The sequence below is a fragment of the Leptodactylus fuscus genome, chromosome 1 (genome assembly GCF_031893055.1).
Source record: "Leptodactylus fuscus isolate aLepFus1 chromosome 1, aLepFus1.hap2, whole genome shotgun sequence".
Classification (NCBI taxonomy): Eukaryota; Metazoa; Chordata; class Amphibia; order Anura; family Leptodactylidae; genus Leptodactylus; species Leptodactylus fuscus.
In genome coordinates, this window is record NC_134265.1 from 247,885,710 (window position 1) to 247,904,226 (window position 18,517).

Consider the following 18,517-nt stretch of genomic DNA (forward strand, 5'->3'; position numbering starts at 1 on the left):
TCCTCCTCCCGCACAATGCGCCGGTCAACTGGATGCCCTGACGGCAACTGCGTCACATCATCGTCGATGAGGGTGGGTTGCTGGTCATCCACCACCAAATCGAACGGAGATGGAGGAGACTCTAGTGTTTGAGCATCTGGACACAGATGCTCCTCTGTTAGGTTCGTGGAATCGTGACGTGGAGAGGCAGGTTGAGGGACAATGAAAGGAGCGGAGAACAGCTCTGGGGAGCAGGGACAGTTTGGGTTATTGTTCTGTAAAGCTTCGGAATTTTGGGAGGAAGGAAGACAAGACTGTTGGGTAATAGGAGGAGAGGAGGCAGAGTCTGACTGGCTGCTGGACAATGTGCTGTAAGCGTTCTCTGACAGCCATTGCAAGACCTGTTCCTGGTTCTCGGGCCTACTAAGGTTTGTACCCTGCAGTTTAGTTAATGTGGCAAGCAACCCTGGCACTGTGGAGTGGCGCAATGCTTGCTGCCCCACAGGAGTAGGCACGGGACGCCCTGTGGCTTCACTGCTACCTTGCTCCCCAGAACCATTCCCCCGACCTCGCCCACGGCCTCGTCCACGTCCCTTTCCGGGAGCCTTGCGCATTTTGAATTCCTAGTTAGAAATTGGCACTGTATACCAGTAGTAAAAATTGTGGGTGCACGTAACCCCAATATATTCTTTGAATTCCCAGTCAGACACTGGCACTATATGGCAGTAGCAAGAAATGAGGGTATTTGTATTCCCAATATATTCTTTGAATTCCCAGTCAGACAATGGCACTGTATACCAGTAGTAAAAATTGTGGGTGCACGTAACCCCAATATATTCTTTGAATTACCAGTCAGACACTGGCACTATATGGCAGTAGCAAGAAATGAGGGTATTTGTATTCCCAATATATTCTTTGAATTCCCAGTCAGACAATGGCACTGTATACCAGTAGTAAAAATTGTGGGTGCACGTAACCCCAATATATTCTTTGAATTCCCAGTCAGACACTGGCACTATATGGCAGTAGCAAGAAATGAGGGTATTTGTATTCCCAATATATTCTTTGAATTCCCAGTCAGACAATGGCACTGTATACCAGTAGTAAAAATTGTGGGTGCACGTAACCCCAATATATTCTTTGAATTCCCAGTCAGACACTGGCACTATATGGCAGTAGCAAGAAATGAGGGTATTTGTATTCCCAATATACTCTTTGAATTCCCAGTCAGACAATGGCACTGTATACCAGTAGTAAAAATTGTGGGTGCACGTAACCCCAATATATTCTTTGAATTACCAGTCAGAAACTGGCACTATATGGCAGTAGCAAGAAATGAGGGTATTTATAACCCCAATATATTCTTTGAATTCCCAGTCAGACAATGGCACTGTATACCAGTAGTAAAAATTGTGGGTGCACGTAACCCCAATATATTCTTTGAATTACCAGTCAGAAACTGGCACTATATGGCAGTAGCAAGAAATGAGGGTATTTGTATTCCCAATATATTCTTTGAATTCCCAGTCAGACAATGGCACTGTATACCAGTAGTAAAAATTGTGAGTGCACGTAACCCCAATATATTCTTTGAATTACCAGTCAGAAACTGGCACTATATGGCAGTAGCAAGAAATGAGGGTATTTGTATTCCCAATATATTCTTTGAATTCCCAGTCAGAAAATGGCACTGTATACCAGTAGTAAAAATTGTGGGTGCACGTAACCCCAATATATTCTTTGAATTACCAGTCAGAAACTGGCACTATATGGCAGTAGCAAGAAATGAGGGTATTTATAACCCCAATATATTCTTTGAATTCCCAGTCAGACAATGGCACTGTATACCAGTAGTAAAAATTGTGGGTGCACGTAACCACAATATATTCTTTGAATTACCAGTCAGAAACTGGCACTATATGGCAGTAGCAAGAAATGAGGGTATTTATAACCCCAATATATTCTTTGAATTCCCAGTCAGACAATGGCACTGTATACCAGTAGTAAAAATTGTGGGTGCACGTAACCCCAATATATTCTTTGAATTACCAGTCAGAAACTGGCACTATATGGCAGTAGCAAGAAATGAGGGTATTTGTATTCCCAATATATTCTTTGAATTCCCAGTCAGACACTGGCACAATATGGCAGTAGCAAGAAATGAAGGTATTTGTATTCCCAATATATTCTTTGAATTCCCAGTCAGACAATGGCACTGTATACCAGTAGTAAAAATTGTGGGTGCACGTAACCCCAATATATTCTTTGAATTACCAGTCAGAAACTGGCACTATATGGCAGTAGCAAGAAATGAGGGTATTTATAACCCCAATATATTCTTTGAATTCCCAGTCAGACAATGGCACTGTATACCAGTAGTAAAAATTGTGGGTGCACGTAACCCCAATATATTCTTTGAATTCCCAGTCAGACACTGGCACTATATGGCAGTAGCAAGAAATGAGGGTATTTGTATTCCCAATATATTCTTTGAATTCCCAGTCAGACAATGGCACTGTATACCAGTAGTAAAAATTGTGGGTGCACGTAACCCCAATATATTCTTTGAATTCCCAGTCAGACACTGGCACTATATGGCAGTAGCAAGAAATGAGGGTATTTGTATTCCCAATATATTCTTTGAATTCCCAGTCAGACAATGGCACTGTATACCAGTAGTAAAAATTGTGGGTGCACGTAACCCCAATATATTCTTTGAATTCCCAGTCAGACACTGGCACTATATGGCAGTAGCAAGAAATGAGGGTATTTGTATTCCCAATATATTCTTTGAATTCCCAGTCAGACAATGGCACTGTATACCAGTAGTAAAAATTGTGGGTGCACGTAACCCCAATATATTCTTTGAATTACCAGTCAGAAACTGGCACTATATGGCAGTAGCAAGAAATGAGGGTATTTATAACCCCAATATATTCTTTGAATTCCCAGTCAGACAATGGCACTGTATACCAGTAGTAAAAATTGTGGGTGCACGTAACCCCAATATATTCTTTGAATTACCAGTCAGAAACTGGCACTATATGGCAGTAGCAAGAAATGAGGGTATTTGTATTCCCAATATATTCTTTGAATTCCCAGTCAGACAATGGCACTGTATACCAGTAGTAAAAATTGTGAGTGCACGTAACCCCAATATATTCTTTGAATTACCAGTCAGAAACTGGCACTATATGGCAGTAGCAAGAAATGAGGGTATTTGTATTCCCAATATATTCTTTGAATTCCCAGTCAGACAATGGCACTGTATACCAGTAGTAAAAATTGTGGGTGCACGTAACCCCAATATATTCTTTGAATTACCAGTCAGAAACTGGCACTATATGGCAGTAGCAAGAAATGAGGGTATTTATAACCCCAATATATTCTTTGAATTCCCAGTCAGACAATGGCACTGTATACCAGTAGTAAAAATTGTGGGTGCACGTAACCCCAATATATTCTTTGAATTACCAGTCAGAAACTGGCACTATATGGCAGTAGCAAGAAATGAGGGTATTTGTATTCCCAATATATTCTTTGAATTCCCAGTCAGACACTGGCACTATATGGCAGTAGCAAGACATGAGGGTATTTGTATTCCCAATATATTCTTTGAATTCCCAGTCAGACAATGGCACTGTATACCAGTAGTAAAAATTGTGGGTGCACGTAACCCCAATATATTCTTTGAATTACCAGTCAGAAACTGGCACTATATGGCAGTAGCAAGAAATGAGGGTATTTATAACCCCAATATATTCTTTGAATTCCCAGTCAGACAATGGCACTGTATACCAGTAGTAAAAATTGTGGGTGCACGTAACCCCAATATATTCTTTGAATTCCCAGTCAGACACTGGCACTATATGGCAGTAGCAAGAAATGAGGGTATTTGTATTCCCAATATACTCTTTGAATTCCCAGTCAGACAATGGCACTGTATACCAGTAGTAAAAATTGTGGGTGCACGTAACCCCAATATATTCTTTGAATTACCAGTCAGAAACTGGCACTATATGGCAGTAGCAAGAAATGAGGGTATTTATAACCCCAATATATTCTTTGAATTCCCAGTCAGACAATGGCACTGTATACCAGTAGTAAAAATTGTGGGTGCACGTAACCCCAATATATTCTTTGAATTACCAGTCAGAAACTGGCACTATATGGCAGTAGCAAGAAATGAGGGTATTTGTATTCCCAATATATTCTTTGAATTCCCAGTCAGACAATGGCACTGTATACCAGTAGTAAAAATTGTGAGTGCACGTAACCCCAATATATTCTTTGAATTACCAGTCAGAAACTGGCACTATATGGCAGTAGCAAGAAATGAGGGTATTTGTATTCCCAATATATTCTTTGAATTCCCAGTCAGAAAATGGCACTGTATACCAGTAGTAAAAATTGTGGGTGCACGTAACCCCAATATATTCTTTGAATTACCAGTCAGAAACTGGCACTATATGGCAGTAGCAAGAAATGAGGGTATTTATAACCCCAATATATTCTTTGAATTCCCAGTCAGACAATGGCACTGTATACCAGTAGTAAAAATTGTGGGTGCACGTAACCACAATATATTCTTTGAATTACCAGTCAGAAACTGGCACTATATGGCAGTAGCAAGAAATGAGGGTATTTATAACCCCAATATATTCTTTGAATTCCCAGTCAGACAATGGCACTGTATACCAGTAGTAAAAATTGTGGGTGCACGTAACCCCAATATATTCTTTGAATTACCAGTCAGAAACTGGCACTATATGGCAGTAGCAAGAAATGAGGGTATTTGTATTCCCAATATATTCTTTGAATTCCCAGTCAGACACTGGCACAATATGGCAGTAGCAAGAAATGAAGGTATTTGTATTCCCAATATATTCTTTGAATTCCCAGTCAGACAATGGCACTGTATACCAGTAGTAAAAATTGTGGGTGCACGTAACCCCAATATATTCTTTGAATTACCAGTCAGAAACTGGCACTATATGGCAGTAGCAAGAAATGAGGGTATTTATAACCCCAATATATTCTTTGAATTCCCAGTCAGACAATGGCACTGTATACCAGTAGTAAAAATTGTGGGTGCACGTAACCCCAATATATTCTTTGAATTCCCAGTCAGACACTGGCACTATATGGCAGTAGCAAGAAATGAGGGTATTTGTATTCCCAATATATTCTTTGAATTCCCAGTCAGACAATGGCACTGTATACCAGTAGTAAAAATTGTGGGTGCACGTAACCCCAATATATTCTTTGAATTCCCAGTCAGACACTGGCACTATATGGCAGTAGCAAGAAATGAGGGTATTTGTATTCCCAATATATTCTTTGAATTCCCAGTCAGACAATGGCACTGTATACCAGTAGTAAAAATTGTGGGTGCACGTAACCCCAATATATTCTTTGAATTACCAGTCAGAAACTGGCACTATATGGCAGTAGCAAGAAATGAGGGTATTTGTATTCCCAATATATTCTTTGAATTCCCAGTCAGACAATGGCACTGTATACCAGTAGTAAAAATTGTGAGTGCACGTAACCCCAATATATTCTTTGAATTACCAGTCAGAAACTGGCACTATATGGCAGTAGCAAGAAATGAGGGTATTTGTATTCCCAATATATTCTTTGAATTCCCAGTCAGACAATGGCACTGTATACCAGTAGTAAAAATTGTGGGTGCACGTAACCCCAATATATTCTTTGAATTACCAGTCAGAAACTGGCACTATATGGCAGTAGCAAGAAATGAGGGTATTTATAACCCCAATATATTCTTTGAATTCCCAGTCAGACAATGGCACTGTATACCAGTAGTAAAAATTGTGGGTGCACGTAACCCCAATATATTCTTTGAATTACCAGTCAGAAACTGGCACTATATGGCAGTAGCAAGAAATGAGGGTATTTGTATTCCCAATATATTCTTTGAATTCCCAGTCAGACACTGGCACTATATGGCAGTAGCAAGAAATGAGGGTATTTGTATTCCCAATATATTCTTTGAATTCCCAGTCAGACAATGGCACTGTATACCAGTAGTAAAAATTGTGGGTGCACGTAACCCCAATATATTCTTTGAATTACCAGTCAGAAACTGGCACTATATGGCAGTAGCAAGAAATGAGGGTATTTATAACCCCAATATATTCTTCGAATTCCCAGTCAGACAATGGCACTGTATACCAGTAGTAAAAATTGTGGGTGCACGTAACCCCAATATATTCTTTGAATTCCCAGTCAGACACTGGCACTATATGGCAGTAGCAAGAAATGAGGGTATTTGTATTCCCAATATATTCTTTGAATTCCCAGTCAGACAATGGCACTGTATACCAGTAGTAAAAATTGTGGGTGCACGTAACCCCAATATATTCTTTGAATTCCCAGTCAGACACTGGCACTATATGGCAGTAGCTAGAAATGAGGGTATTTGTATTCCCAATATATTCTTTGAATTCCCAGTCAGACAATGGCACTGTATACCAGTAGTAAAAATTGTGGGTGCACGTAACCCCAATATATTCTTTGAATTCCCAGTCAGACACTGGCACTATATGGCAGTAGGAAGAAATGAGGGTATTTGTATTCCCAATATATTCTTTGAATTCCCAGTCAGACAATGGCACTGTATACCAGTAGTAAAAATTGTGGGTGCACGTAACCCCAATATATTCTTTGAATTCCCAGTCAGACACTGGCACTATATGGCAGTAGCAAGAAATGAGGGTATTTGTATTCCCAATATATTCTTTGAATTCCCAGTCAGACAATGGCACTGTATACCAGTAGTAAAAATTGTGGGTGCACGTAACCCCAATATATTCTTTGAATTCCCAGTCAGACACTGGCACTATATGGCAGTAGCAAGAAATGAGGGTATTTGTATTCCCAATATATTCTTTGAATTCCCAGTCAGACAATGGCACTGTATACCAGTAGTAAAAATTGTGGGTGCACGTAACCCCAATATATTCTTTGAATTCCCAGTCAGACACTGGCACTATATGGCAGTAGCAAGAAATGAGGGTATTTGTATTCCCAATATATTCTTTGAATTCCCAGTCAGACAATGGCACTGTATACCAGTAGTAAAAATTGTGGGTGCACGTAACCCCAATATATTCTTTGAATTACCAGTCAGACACTGGCACTATATGGCAGTAGCAAGAAATGAGGGTATTTGTATTCCCAATATATTCTTTGAATTCCCAGTCAGACAATGGCACTGTATACCAGTAGTAAAAATTGTGGGTGCACGTAACCCCAATATATTCTTTGAATTACCAGTCAGACACTGGCACTATATGGCAGTAGCAAGAAATGAGGGTATTTGTATTCCCAATATATTCTTTGAATTCCCAGTCAGACAATGGCACTGTATACCAGTAGTAAAAATTGTGGGTGTATATAGCCCCAATTCTATTGCTAGGGGACTTGCAGGGTATTTCTGGGGTGAAGGTGGGGGGGCACACCGTTGGAACGGGTATCGGGGTATATATCGGGTATACGGGAATACACTGACAGTGTATTCCATTCAGGATCCTGGGAAAGCTGGGTTGCGGCGATTGAGCCCGTCAGTGCCACGTTACACTGACAAGCTTCTCCCTGGAATTTAGCTCTTACAAGAGCTGTTGGTTGTCTTCTCCTTCCTATCCTAGCCTGTCCCTGCCTACCCAGAATCTAAGCCCTAGCTAGCTGGACGGAAACCTCCGTCCTCGGTGAATTGCAAGCTCAGAATGACGCGAACCTGGGCGGCGCTGTTCTTTTAAATTAGAGGTCACATGTTTTCGGCAGCCAATGGGTTTTGCCTACTTTTCTCAACGTCACCGGTGTCGTAGTTCCTGTCCCACCTACCCTGCGCTGTTATTGGAGCAAAAAAGGCGCCAGGGAAGGTGGGAGGGGAATCGAGTAATGGCGCACTTTACCACGCGGTGTTCGATTCGATTCGAACATGCCGAACAGCCTAATATCCGATCGAACATGAGTTCGATAGAACACTGTTCGCTCATCTCTAACCAGCATGCCTTACTAACCTAGTGCAGGCCAAACTGTGCTTAAAGTCCCAGGGGTGCATTCTGTCAGGCTGCAAACCTGTCACCCCTTTTCAGGCTTTCTTCCCCAGTAAGGGGGCATTCACACGGAGTAAAGTGGCGCTGATTCTGGCATGATAACTCGCAGCAGAATCAGCGCTGATAAAAAGCCTCCCATTGATTTCAATGTGTTCCGCGCAGAAGACGGGACCCATTGAACTCAATGGGAGTTTTTTTTTATCAGAGCTCATTCTGTCACGAGTTATTGTGCCAGAATCAGCGCCACTTTACTCTGTGTGAAAGCCCCCTAATGAATTCTCCCCTGAGAATACCCAGGATTATGGAAAAACCCATAGTGGATTAGGGGTGTGGACTGAAACACTACAACTACCAACCTGCCCTCCAGTCCAGGAAATCCAGCCCATATAACTTAAACAAAGAGACCTAGTAGATTAGGTCTGCTAAAGCAACATGTATCCTTCTGGATTTCCGCTACCTTACCTGGTTTAGGAAATCAGGAGATATACATCCTGTCCACAACTTTACCACATATTTATCATATACTAGAGGGAGGACCCGGCTTCGCACGGGTATATTACATGTTTTGTTTCTGTAGTGGCCCCATAAGAACTGTCCAGTTTTGCACTGGTGTATTTTGTATGTGGTTTGTGTGTATGTCCATAAGTGTCATGTAATTATGTGTATCTCATTTTGGATATCAGTGAAAAACCTGTGATCAGTTGTTATGGATACCTGGAGTAAAGCTGTATCTAATCCTTCCCCATGTAGTACTGTGTTTAGATGCAAGTATCCAATCCTTGTTGGTGTGGTACTTTGTGCAGATGCACATATCTAATCCTCCCCGTGTGGTATTGTGTGAAGAGGCGCGTATCAAATCCTCCCCTGTGTGGTACTATGTGCAGACGTGCGTATCTAATCCTCCCCCGTGTGATACTGTGTGCGGAGACACGTATTTAATTCTCTGGCTTGTGGTACTGTGTGCAGAGGCATGTATCTAATCTTCCAAAGTGTGGTACTGTGTGCACACACACGTATCTAATCCTCCCCTGTGTGGTATTGTGTGAAGAGGCGCATATCTAATCCTTCAGCGTGTGGAACTATGCGTAGACGCGCGTATCTAATCCTACTGCATGTGGTACTGTGTGCAGACTCGTTTATCTAATCCTATGGCATGTACAACTGTGTGCAGATGCGCGTATCTAATCCTCTGGAGTGTGGAACTCTGTGTAGATGCCTGTATCTAATCCTACGGCATGTGGTACTCTGTGCAGACGTGTGTATCTAATCCTATGGCGTGTACAAATGTGTGCAGACGCGCATATCTAATCCTCTGGAGTGTGGAACTGTGTGCAGACACGCGTATCTAATCCTACGGCATGTGGTACTGTGTGTAGACGCACGTATCTAATCCTATGGCATGTGGTACTGTGTTCAGACGCGTTTATCTAATCCTATGTTGTGTACAACTGTGTGAAGACACGTGTATCTAATCCTCCCCTGTGTGGTATTGTGTGAAGAGGCACGTATCTAATCCTACGGCATGTGGAACTGTGTGTAGATACGCATATCCAATCCCCCAGCATGTGGTACTGTGTGCAGACGCGCGTATCTAATCCTATGGCATGTGGTACTGTGTGTAGACGCGCGTATCTAATCCTCCCCCGTGTGATACTGTGTGCGGAGACGCGTATCTAATTCTCTGGCTTGTGGTACTGTGTGCAGAGGCATGTATCTAATCCTCCAAAGTGTGGTACTGTGTGCACACACACGTATCTAATCCTCCCCTGTGTGGTATTGTGTGAAGAGGCGCATATCTAATCCTTCGGCGTGTGGAACTATGTGTAGACGCGCGTATCTAATCCTACTGCATGTGGTACTGTGTGCAGACACGTGTATCTAATCCTATGGTGTGTACAACTGTGTGCAGACGCGCGTATCTAATCCTCTGGAGTGTGGAACTCTGTGTAGACGCGTGTATCTAATCCTACGGCATGTGGTACTCTGTGCAGATGCGTGTATCTAATCCTATGGCGTGTACAAATGTGTGCAGACGCGCGTATCTAATCCTCTGGAGTGTGGAACTGTGTGTAGATGTGCATATCTAATCCTACGGCATGTGGTACTGTGTGCAGACATGCGTATCTAATACTACAGCATGTGGTACTGTGTGTAGACGCACGTATCTAATCCTACGGCATGTGGTACTGTGTGCAGACGCGTGTATCTAATCCTCTGGTGTGTGGTACTGTGTGCAGATGTGTGTATCTAATCCTCTGGCATGTGGTACTGTGTGCAGATGCGCGTATCTAATCCTCTGGCATGTGGTACTATGTGCAGATGAGCGTTTCTAATCCTCCCCCGTATGGTACTGTGTGCTGAGACGCACATCTAATTCTCTGACTTGTGGTACTGTGTGCAGAGGCATGTATCTAATCCTCCAAAGTGTGGTACTGTGTGCAGACACACGTATCTAATCCTCCCCTGTGTGGTATTGTGTGAAGAGGCGCGTATCTAATCCTACGGCGTGGGGAACTGTGTGTAGACACACATCTAATCCTGCGGCATGTGGTACTGTGTGCAGATGTGCATATCTTATGCTCTGGTGTGTGGAACTGTGTGTAGACACGTGTATCTAATCCGACAACATGTGGTACTGTGTGCAGACGTGCATATCTTATGCTCTGGTGTGTGGTACTGTGTGCAGATGCGTGTATCCAATCCTTTGGCATGTGGTACTGTGTGAAGACGCATGTATCCAATCCCCCGGGGTGTGGTACTTTGTGCAGATGCGTGTATCTAATCCTTCGGCATGCGGAACTGTGTGCAGACGCACATATCAAATCCTTCAGTGTGTGGAACTGTGTGCAGAAGCGCGTATGTAATCCTCTGGTGTGTGGGACTGTGTGCAGACGCGTGTATCTAACCTTCTGGAGTGTGACACTGTGTGCTGATCTGTGTATCTAATCCTCTGATGCGTGTATCTCAGTTTGGATATCAGTGTTGTATTGTGCATGTGGCGTGACCATGTGTATTGCAGTTGGAATATGAGTGAAAGACTTGCAGGTTTGTATTGGCTAAGGGGGGGGGCACTGTGTTTGGAATGCTGTATCTCAGCAACGGTACGTCCGAGCGAGTTGGAGTCTCGTCTTAAACCTTCCCGGATACCTGAAGTATCTCTGTACCAAATTTGGTGAAGATCGGTCCAGCCGTTTGGTTCGCATTAGAGCACAGACAGACAGACAGACAGAAATTCATTTTTATAATATAGATATTGTGAGAAGGGGACAGGCAAAGTGCTGGAGTCCAGATATATTAGCCCCAGGTTTCTGACATATGTGTGGTTCAGGGCAGATCTGGAGTAGGCCTCAGCACAGGTGTAAATCCTACTGAACTGTGAAAGGCTGCAGCTCTTGCATTGCAGTGCAGTTTCATGGAGTGAAAAAAGGTGTGTGGTTCTTTCCTATAACCCTGAGCCTGGTGAGACTATATTGTTCCAGTTTTGTCCATGTGGTTGGAAATATGCCACACGTATAGTTTGGTTATCAGTTCTGTTTAGCTAGTTACTCAGATGAGCAGGTTTTTATTTTGTTTTTGCCTGAATTTTATGCTGTATTTTGTTTTCTTCATTTTATGCCTGAAGTCAAGGTTTATTTATTTTCGTGGGTTTTTTTTTATGTTCTTTTTTTAAATAAAATGTTTGCTTGCATCTTTTGTGTCTCTCTTTACTGTTTGGGTCCTTAACACTGCTTCTACCAAACTACATACCCCACTATATACAGTACAGATCAGTGGCATAGCTAGGAATGGCGGGGCCCCCACCCCTGACCGACACCGACGATGAAGAACTTGACCGACCCCCTCCTCCGCATTCCTGCACGCTCTATTATGTCCCTTAGTGGCACCTGCACACAGTAGTATGTCCCTTAGTGGCCTCAGCACAAAATATTATGTCCCTTAGTGGCCCCTGCACACAGTATTATGTCCCTTAGTGGCCCCTGCACACAGTATTATGTCCCTTAGTGGCCCCTGCACATAGTATTATGTCCCTCAGTGGCCCCTGCACACAGTATTATGTCTCACTGTGAACACCCATAAACAATTATTATACTCTGGGGTCTGAAAAGATATAATATATATATTATATAATATAATAATCGAAGACCCGGGGAATAAAAACATAAAAAACACTGTTATCTGTCCTCCGGCTCCGCTGCAGTCCTCCTCGGGCCCTGTGGCAGCTGCCTCCGCTGCTTCCGCGGTAATTACGCCACTGGTACAGACCAAAAAATTGGACACACCTTCTCATTCAAAGAGTTTTCTGTATTTTCAAGACTATGAAAATTGTAGATTCACACTGAAGGCATCAAAACTATGAATTAACACATGTGGAATTATATACTTAACAAAAAAGTGTAAAACAACTGAAAATATGTCTTATATTCTAGGTTCTTCAAAGTAGCCACCGTTTGCTTTGATTACTGCTTTGCACACTTTTGGCGTTCTCTTGATAAGCTTCAAGAAGTAGTCACCAGAAATGGTTTTAATTTCACAGGTGTGCCCTGTCAGGTTTAATAAGTGGGATTTCTTGCCTTATAAATGGGGTTGGGACCATCAGTTGTGTTGTACAGAAGTCAGGTGGATACACAGCTGGTAGTCCTACTGAATAGACTGTTAGAATTTGTATTTGTAAGGAAAAAGCAGGTAAGTAAAGAAAAACGAGTGGCCATCATTACTTTAAGAAGGTCAGTCAGTCCGAAAAATTGGGAAAACTTTGAAAGTGTCCCCATGTGCAGTTGCAAAAACTATCAAGTGCTACAAAGAAACTGGCTCACATGAGGACCGCCCCAGGAAAGGAAGACCAAGTGTCACCTCTGCTGTGGAGGATAAGTTCATCCGAGTCACCAGTCTCAGAAATCACAGAAATGAATGGGCCTAGTCCGGAGGAGGGAGTTTCTTCAGGCCGGATCGCAAGGTGACTCCGCCTGAAGAATGAGTATCTCGCTTATTTTTTTTCTGGGAGCCGGAAGAAACAGCTTCCAGAAAAAACTCCTGAACAGCTCCCATTGAAATCCTGACCAAAAAATCTCCATGTGAACTTACCCTTATTTTTTTCTCCCCTATCAGGTTGTCTCTGGAGTGTGGGAGGAAACCCACACAAACACAGGGAGAACTTACAAACATGTTGTCCTTGGCAGGATTAGAACCCAAGACTCCAGCGCTGCAAGGGTAACCACTGAACCACCGTGCAACCCTGAACGGGTTATTTTGGAGGATAGCGCATTAATTTCTGCAAGCCCCATTTAAGATAATGATAGAAATTTCTGAAACAAATCTGCTTTGAATAAATACAGTATACCTTGAGGGGATTAAAATCATTAGGTCACAGGAATATTACAGACCGCGTCTAAACACTGCCGTCATTGATTTCTTTCAATAACCTAATGTTGTTTTTCTAGAAATGCTACTCAGTAAGCTGTTTACTTACAGATCAAAAACATTGTATTTCACAATGATATGGTTCATACATAATTTATAGGGCATCATTCTAATATATTTTAAGTCTATATATAGAATTTGACCTTTTCTGATGTCTTCATGCTGAAAAAATGCTTGACCTACAGTAGCAATGATGTCTATTAAATGAGACATAATCAATTACACTGAAAAGCAGCTGATAAAAGCTTTGGAAAGCTAAAAATCAATGGCGGCTTATGGAATGGCAAATGAATGCAACAAACTTCATAACTCCAAATAATCAGCTCATTTTCATGAGACATCAAAGTCAAAAAGGGTAAATGAAAAGACATCTCAACTCACTGGATTGCATATACCTATTTACTTACTTAAAAAGTGCAAACTCCCTGTTGTGAATTTTTTCCCCTGTAAAGGCTTAATCACACATCAGTGATTTTTGTCTGTGTGTGTTCAGTGTTTTCCACAGTAAACATATAGACCAATTGATTTCTATATGTTAGTTCACACTTTCATTTTTTTTTTTATCATGGACCATAGTTCCATGGATATTAAACAGAAGCATGTGCTATTCTTGTCTGCATTTTGGACTAAACTCACCCAAGCAAATCAGCTGGGCCATGAAAAACATTTTTCACTGAACATTGCATTTCTGCAGTTAGGGTGCAGTTAGGATGCCGGTGCAGTGCACAAATGAATGGGCCTACTCAGGAGGGAGGTGTTGTCCTGAGGATGCTGCGGCAGAATCCACATCAAGAAAGGGCAGGTCGCTTCTTTTTTCCGCGAGCGGCACAAAACCGCTTGCGGAAAAAAGAAGTGAACGGCTCCCATTGAAATTAATGGAAGGCATTTTTTGGACCGGATTCTGAGACGGATTCTGCAACATAATCCGGTCCAAAAATCCCTTTGTGAATCCAGCCTTTGTATTTCCTTGACTTTAGTGCTTCCTAGACTTTGGCTGCAAAATCTGCTGCAGGTCCCTAGGGACCTTGAAACCTAGGGGGTCCGATCGCCCAGGCTTGTCATTGCATTACTGCTATTGAATGCTGCCGGACACAGCGTCTGATAGAACTGATGGCATTTTGCTATTCACTGCAATACTGCTGTATCCCTCCAGCAGTGTTCAATAGCACTAATGCAATGACAAGCCTGAGAGCCTTCAATAGGCTCCCGCCTGTCATAGCAACCAATCGCTGCCCTCTGGTGACGTTCAGGAGGGTGACGATCAGTGAAAAATGGCAGCACACATGCCCCTGCACAATTTAGATGCAGCTAAAGGGTTAACAGCCACGATCGGTGCGAGCACCAACCACTGCTGTTAGCAGCGGGTGCTGGCTATATTATACAGCTGGCATCCACCCTGAATGGAGAGAGCTCAGCTCCTGAGTTCTCTCCATACATCCTCATGCAACTCAGTGTAGTACTGTGTAGTATTACGTCCTGGGTCATTAAGGGGTTAAAACATGAAAAAAATATATAAAAAATTGTTATCACTGTGATCGTACAGACCTGGAGAATAAGAATAAAGCTAACATAGCATATTTGCCACAGAGTGAAATGAGTTAAAACTAAAACCTTAAGAAAAATGCAGTACTGCATTTTTTTTTTTTTTAAATTCCACCTAAGGGCTCATTCACACTACATATACGGCAGCTTATTCTGAACGTAAAACACGTTCAGAATAAGCGGCATATAAAGCAGTTCCATTCATTTCTATGGGAGCCGGCACACGAGCGCTCCCCATAGAAATGAATGGGCTGCTTTTTTCACTACGAGCACTCCTATTAAAGTGAATGGGAAGCGCTGCGTGTACGGCTCGGCATGAGCAGAGCTAGCCGTATACGCCGGCACTTTCCATTCACTTCAATGGGACTGCTCGTAGTGAAAAAAGCAGCCCATTCATTTCTATGGGGAGCGCTCGTATGCTGGCTCCCATAGAAATGAATGGAACTGCTTTATACGCCGCTTATTCTGAACGTGTTTTACGTTCAGAATAAGCTGCCGTATACGTAGTGTGAATGAGCCCTTATTCTGATTTTTTTTCTCTACTTTCCAGTACATTGTACAGAATAATAAATGGTACCATTTTGAAGTACAATTTGTCACGCACAAACTGGAAAATTAGAAAATTATGGCTTTTTGAGTGCAAGGAGTAAAATCTGAGAACACAAAAATCTAAAATGCATACATCACAAAAGGGTTAATAACACTGTTGTATGAAATGCTAGTCATAATAAATCTACTCCATTGTCTTGCATTCTGCACTGGGTAAGAAATTGACACAACAATAAATAGAAGAATCTTATTTAAATTGATAAATCTCCCAAATTAGCTTTCTACTAGGGTTCTGGTTAACTCATTAACTGTCCTTTTTTTTTTTTTTTTTTTTTTTTTCCCAATAATACGGGAACTGCACCGTGAAAATGACCTTGTGTGCGCAAGGCAATGCATGCACGTGATCAGTTTAGGTTTCCTATCATAGGAGACATCCTGCTGGAGTACGTGAATGTCCTGTTTCTATTCCTCAATGGCAGATGGCGTTTGTAGGCGGGTTAAAATACTTGATCCCCAAATGGGGATCATGGCAGTTAATGGGTTAAATCCAATTATAATAGACATATTAATATTAAAATATCAAAATGAACATTCATTTATTTATTTATTTTTACGAATTTGACCTTTATGTGTTGCACCTTAAGAACGGTTTTGCTCTGATAATGTCACTCCATAGTACCTTGATGTTTTGGGACTTAACTGTGATTAATGGGAGCATACAGAATGCTCATTGCCAATGAACTACTAAAGCCAAGGGACATTAAAGTGTAACATGTTACCATATTGGTAACTGTTCCCTTGATAATAAATGACCGTCATCTAAAGCTTGAGGACATTTCTTTTGATCTGAAACAGAATCATTCTTACAAATAATATATACTGTATATTGTGGGGAAGGTAGCATGGTTGCAGAAGTGGGGCAGACCCAACCAGTCAGAGACAAGGACACAAAACTGTATTTAGAAAAGAACAGCAAAATATATAACCCTTCATATCAGCCACAAAAAAGAGCAAAATAAAATGAAGCCTTCAAGGCAAAAACAGTGTGAAACAAAAGCCTGCTTGTCTGAGTGCTAACTAACCAATAAATACTAACTGTACAAGGGGCTTACTACCAGCCACACGAATAAACCAAAAAGAGCACAATACCATCTCTGCAGACTCACAGTGTCAGGACAGACCAAGGCACTTTCTCTCGCTCCCAGGATTTGAAGTGCAGGCTCTGCAGCCTTATATGGCCCAGTAACTAGCCTATGACCCACACCTGGGGCTGAGCCTACTCAAGACCTGCCCTGGACCACACATATGTCAGAAATCTGAGAGAGATATAACTGGACTCCAGCACTCTGCCTGTCACCTTCTCACAATATCTACATATGCAGTAGATTTCACCCAAACATCTGCAATTAATATGGCCATAGTTTCTATGTGTGTATATACAGACATAGCATTACAGAGTTTAGTTTTAACCCCAAACTTATGCCATTGCTTATACCACTACAGCGTTTTTTCTTATCATATTATCAGAAAAGACAGCTAAAAACAAATGTTTTTTCAATGACTTTTCTTTGTTGTTTGTTTTTATTGTCTTCTGTGGTAAGATATTAAACTGCAGTGGTGTAACCAATGGCAGAAGTTTGTGTTAACGCTAAACCCTGTAATGCCACATCTGTATATACACATTTTTAATACGGCCAAATAAACTTGTAAGATGCACATATTAACTTTTCTATATTTATTATATACATATAGCAATTATATAGTAATTTAGGCACTGTAACATTCAAATTCAAGTGCAACTCAATAAAATAGAATATCATCAAAAAGTTTTTTGGGTTTTTTTTGTAATTCAATTGAAAAAGTGAAATACATATATTATATTGAGTCATTACAACAATGCACACGAGCTGAAGGCTGCTATCATACAACCTGGGCAGTGCCACAGGCTGATCCCTCCATGCCACATTACCGCATTGATGCCATCCTTCATGCTAAAGGAGCCCCCACCATGTATTGAGGGCATTTACTCTACATACTTTTCATTTGGCCAACATTTCTGTGTTAAATAATCTTTTTACAGTTGGTCTTATATAATATTCTAATTTTCTGAGATAATGACTGTTGGGTTTTCCTTGGCTTAAGCCATAATCATCAACATTAACAGAAAGAAACACTTGAAAACGTTCACTCTGTTTGTAATGACTCAATATAATATTTGTGTTACACTTATTCAATTGAATTGCGAATAAAAATAACTTATTGATGATATTTTAATTTATTGAGATGAACTTGTAGGTATGTACTTCATTCTTATTTTGAAGAGAAGGCAGGTTTGTAAATCCTTCTGGTGATAAAATGTGTCATCTGCAATATACTTAATTTCAGAATTTCCTATAAATCTGATGAAGCATGAAAACAACAAATTGATTTCTTAACAAGTTGTGACATCAACTGGAGACCATTAGTGTTCAGTAGTATGAGTGTCCCGTTCTGTTAGCTTCATTTCAGCTGCTTTTTTTTCACTTCATTTAACTAAACCAAGCACATAACTTGCAATTATTATGTAAACTGCAAACTAGTTCAGAAAAATAATAATAATAAAAAAATATGCTTAACATAATTTTGTCAAGATGTGAGACATTGCCTCAAAGGATCACATTGAAAAGACAACAAAAATATTGAGGATTGCAGTAGAAACGGTAGAAAACTTTGACTTTTGATAGTATTCGAAATAGCTTTGTTGAGTTTGTATAATACACAATATATAGTTAAAAGTTACTGTAATTTATTGTATAAGCATAAGCAGAGATCCTCAACTACAGTACTTTTAGTACATTTCTATTTATCTGAGTCTGTTGTCAGATGAAGGTTTGAGCTGAACTCCAATAGTGTAGATGTTGTCTTGTTTCACAAACTTTGTAAAACTACAGTATTTTTATAGATCT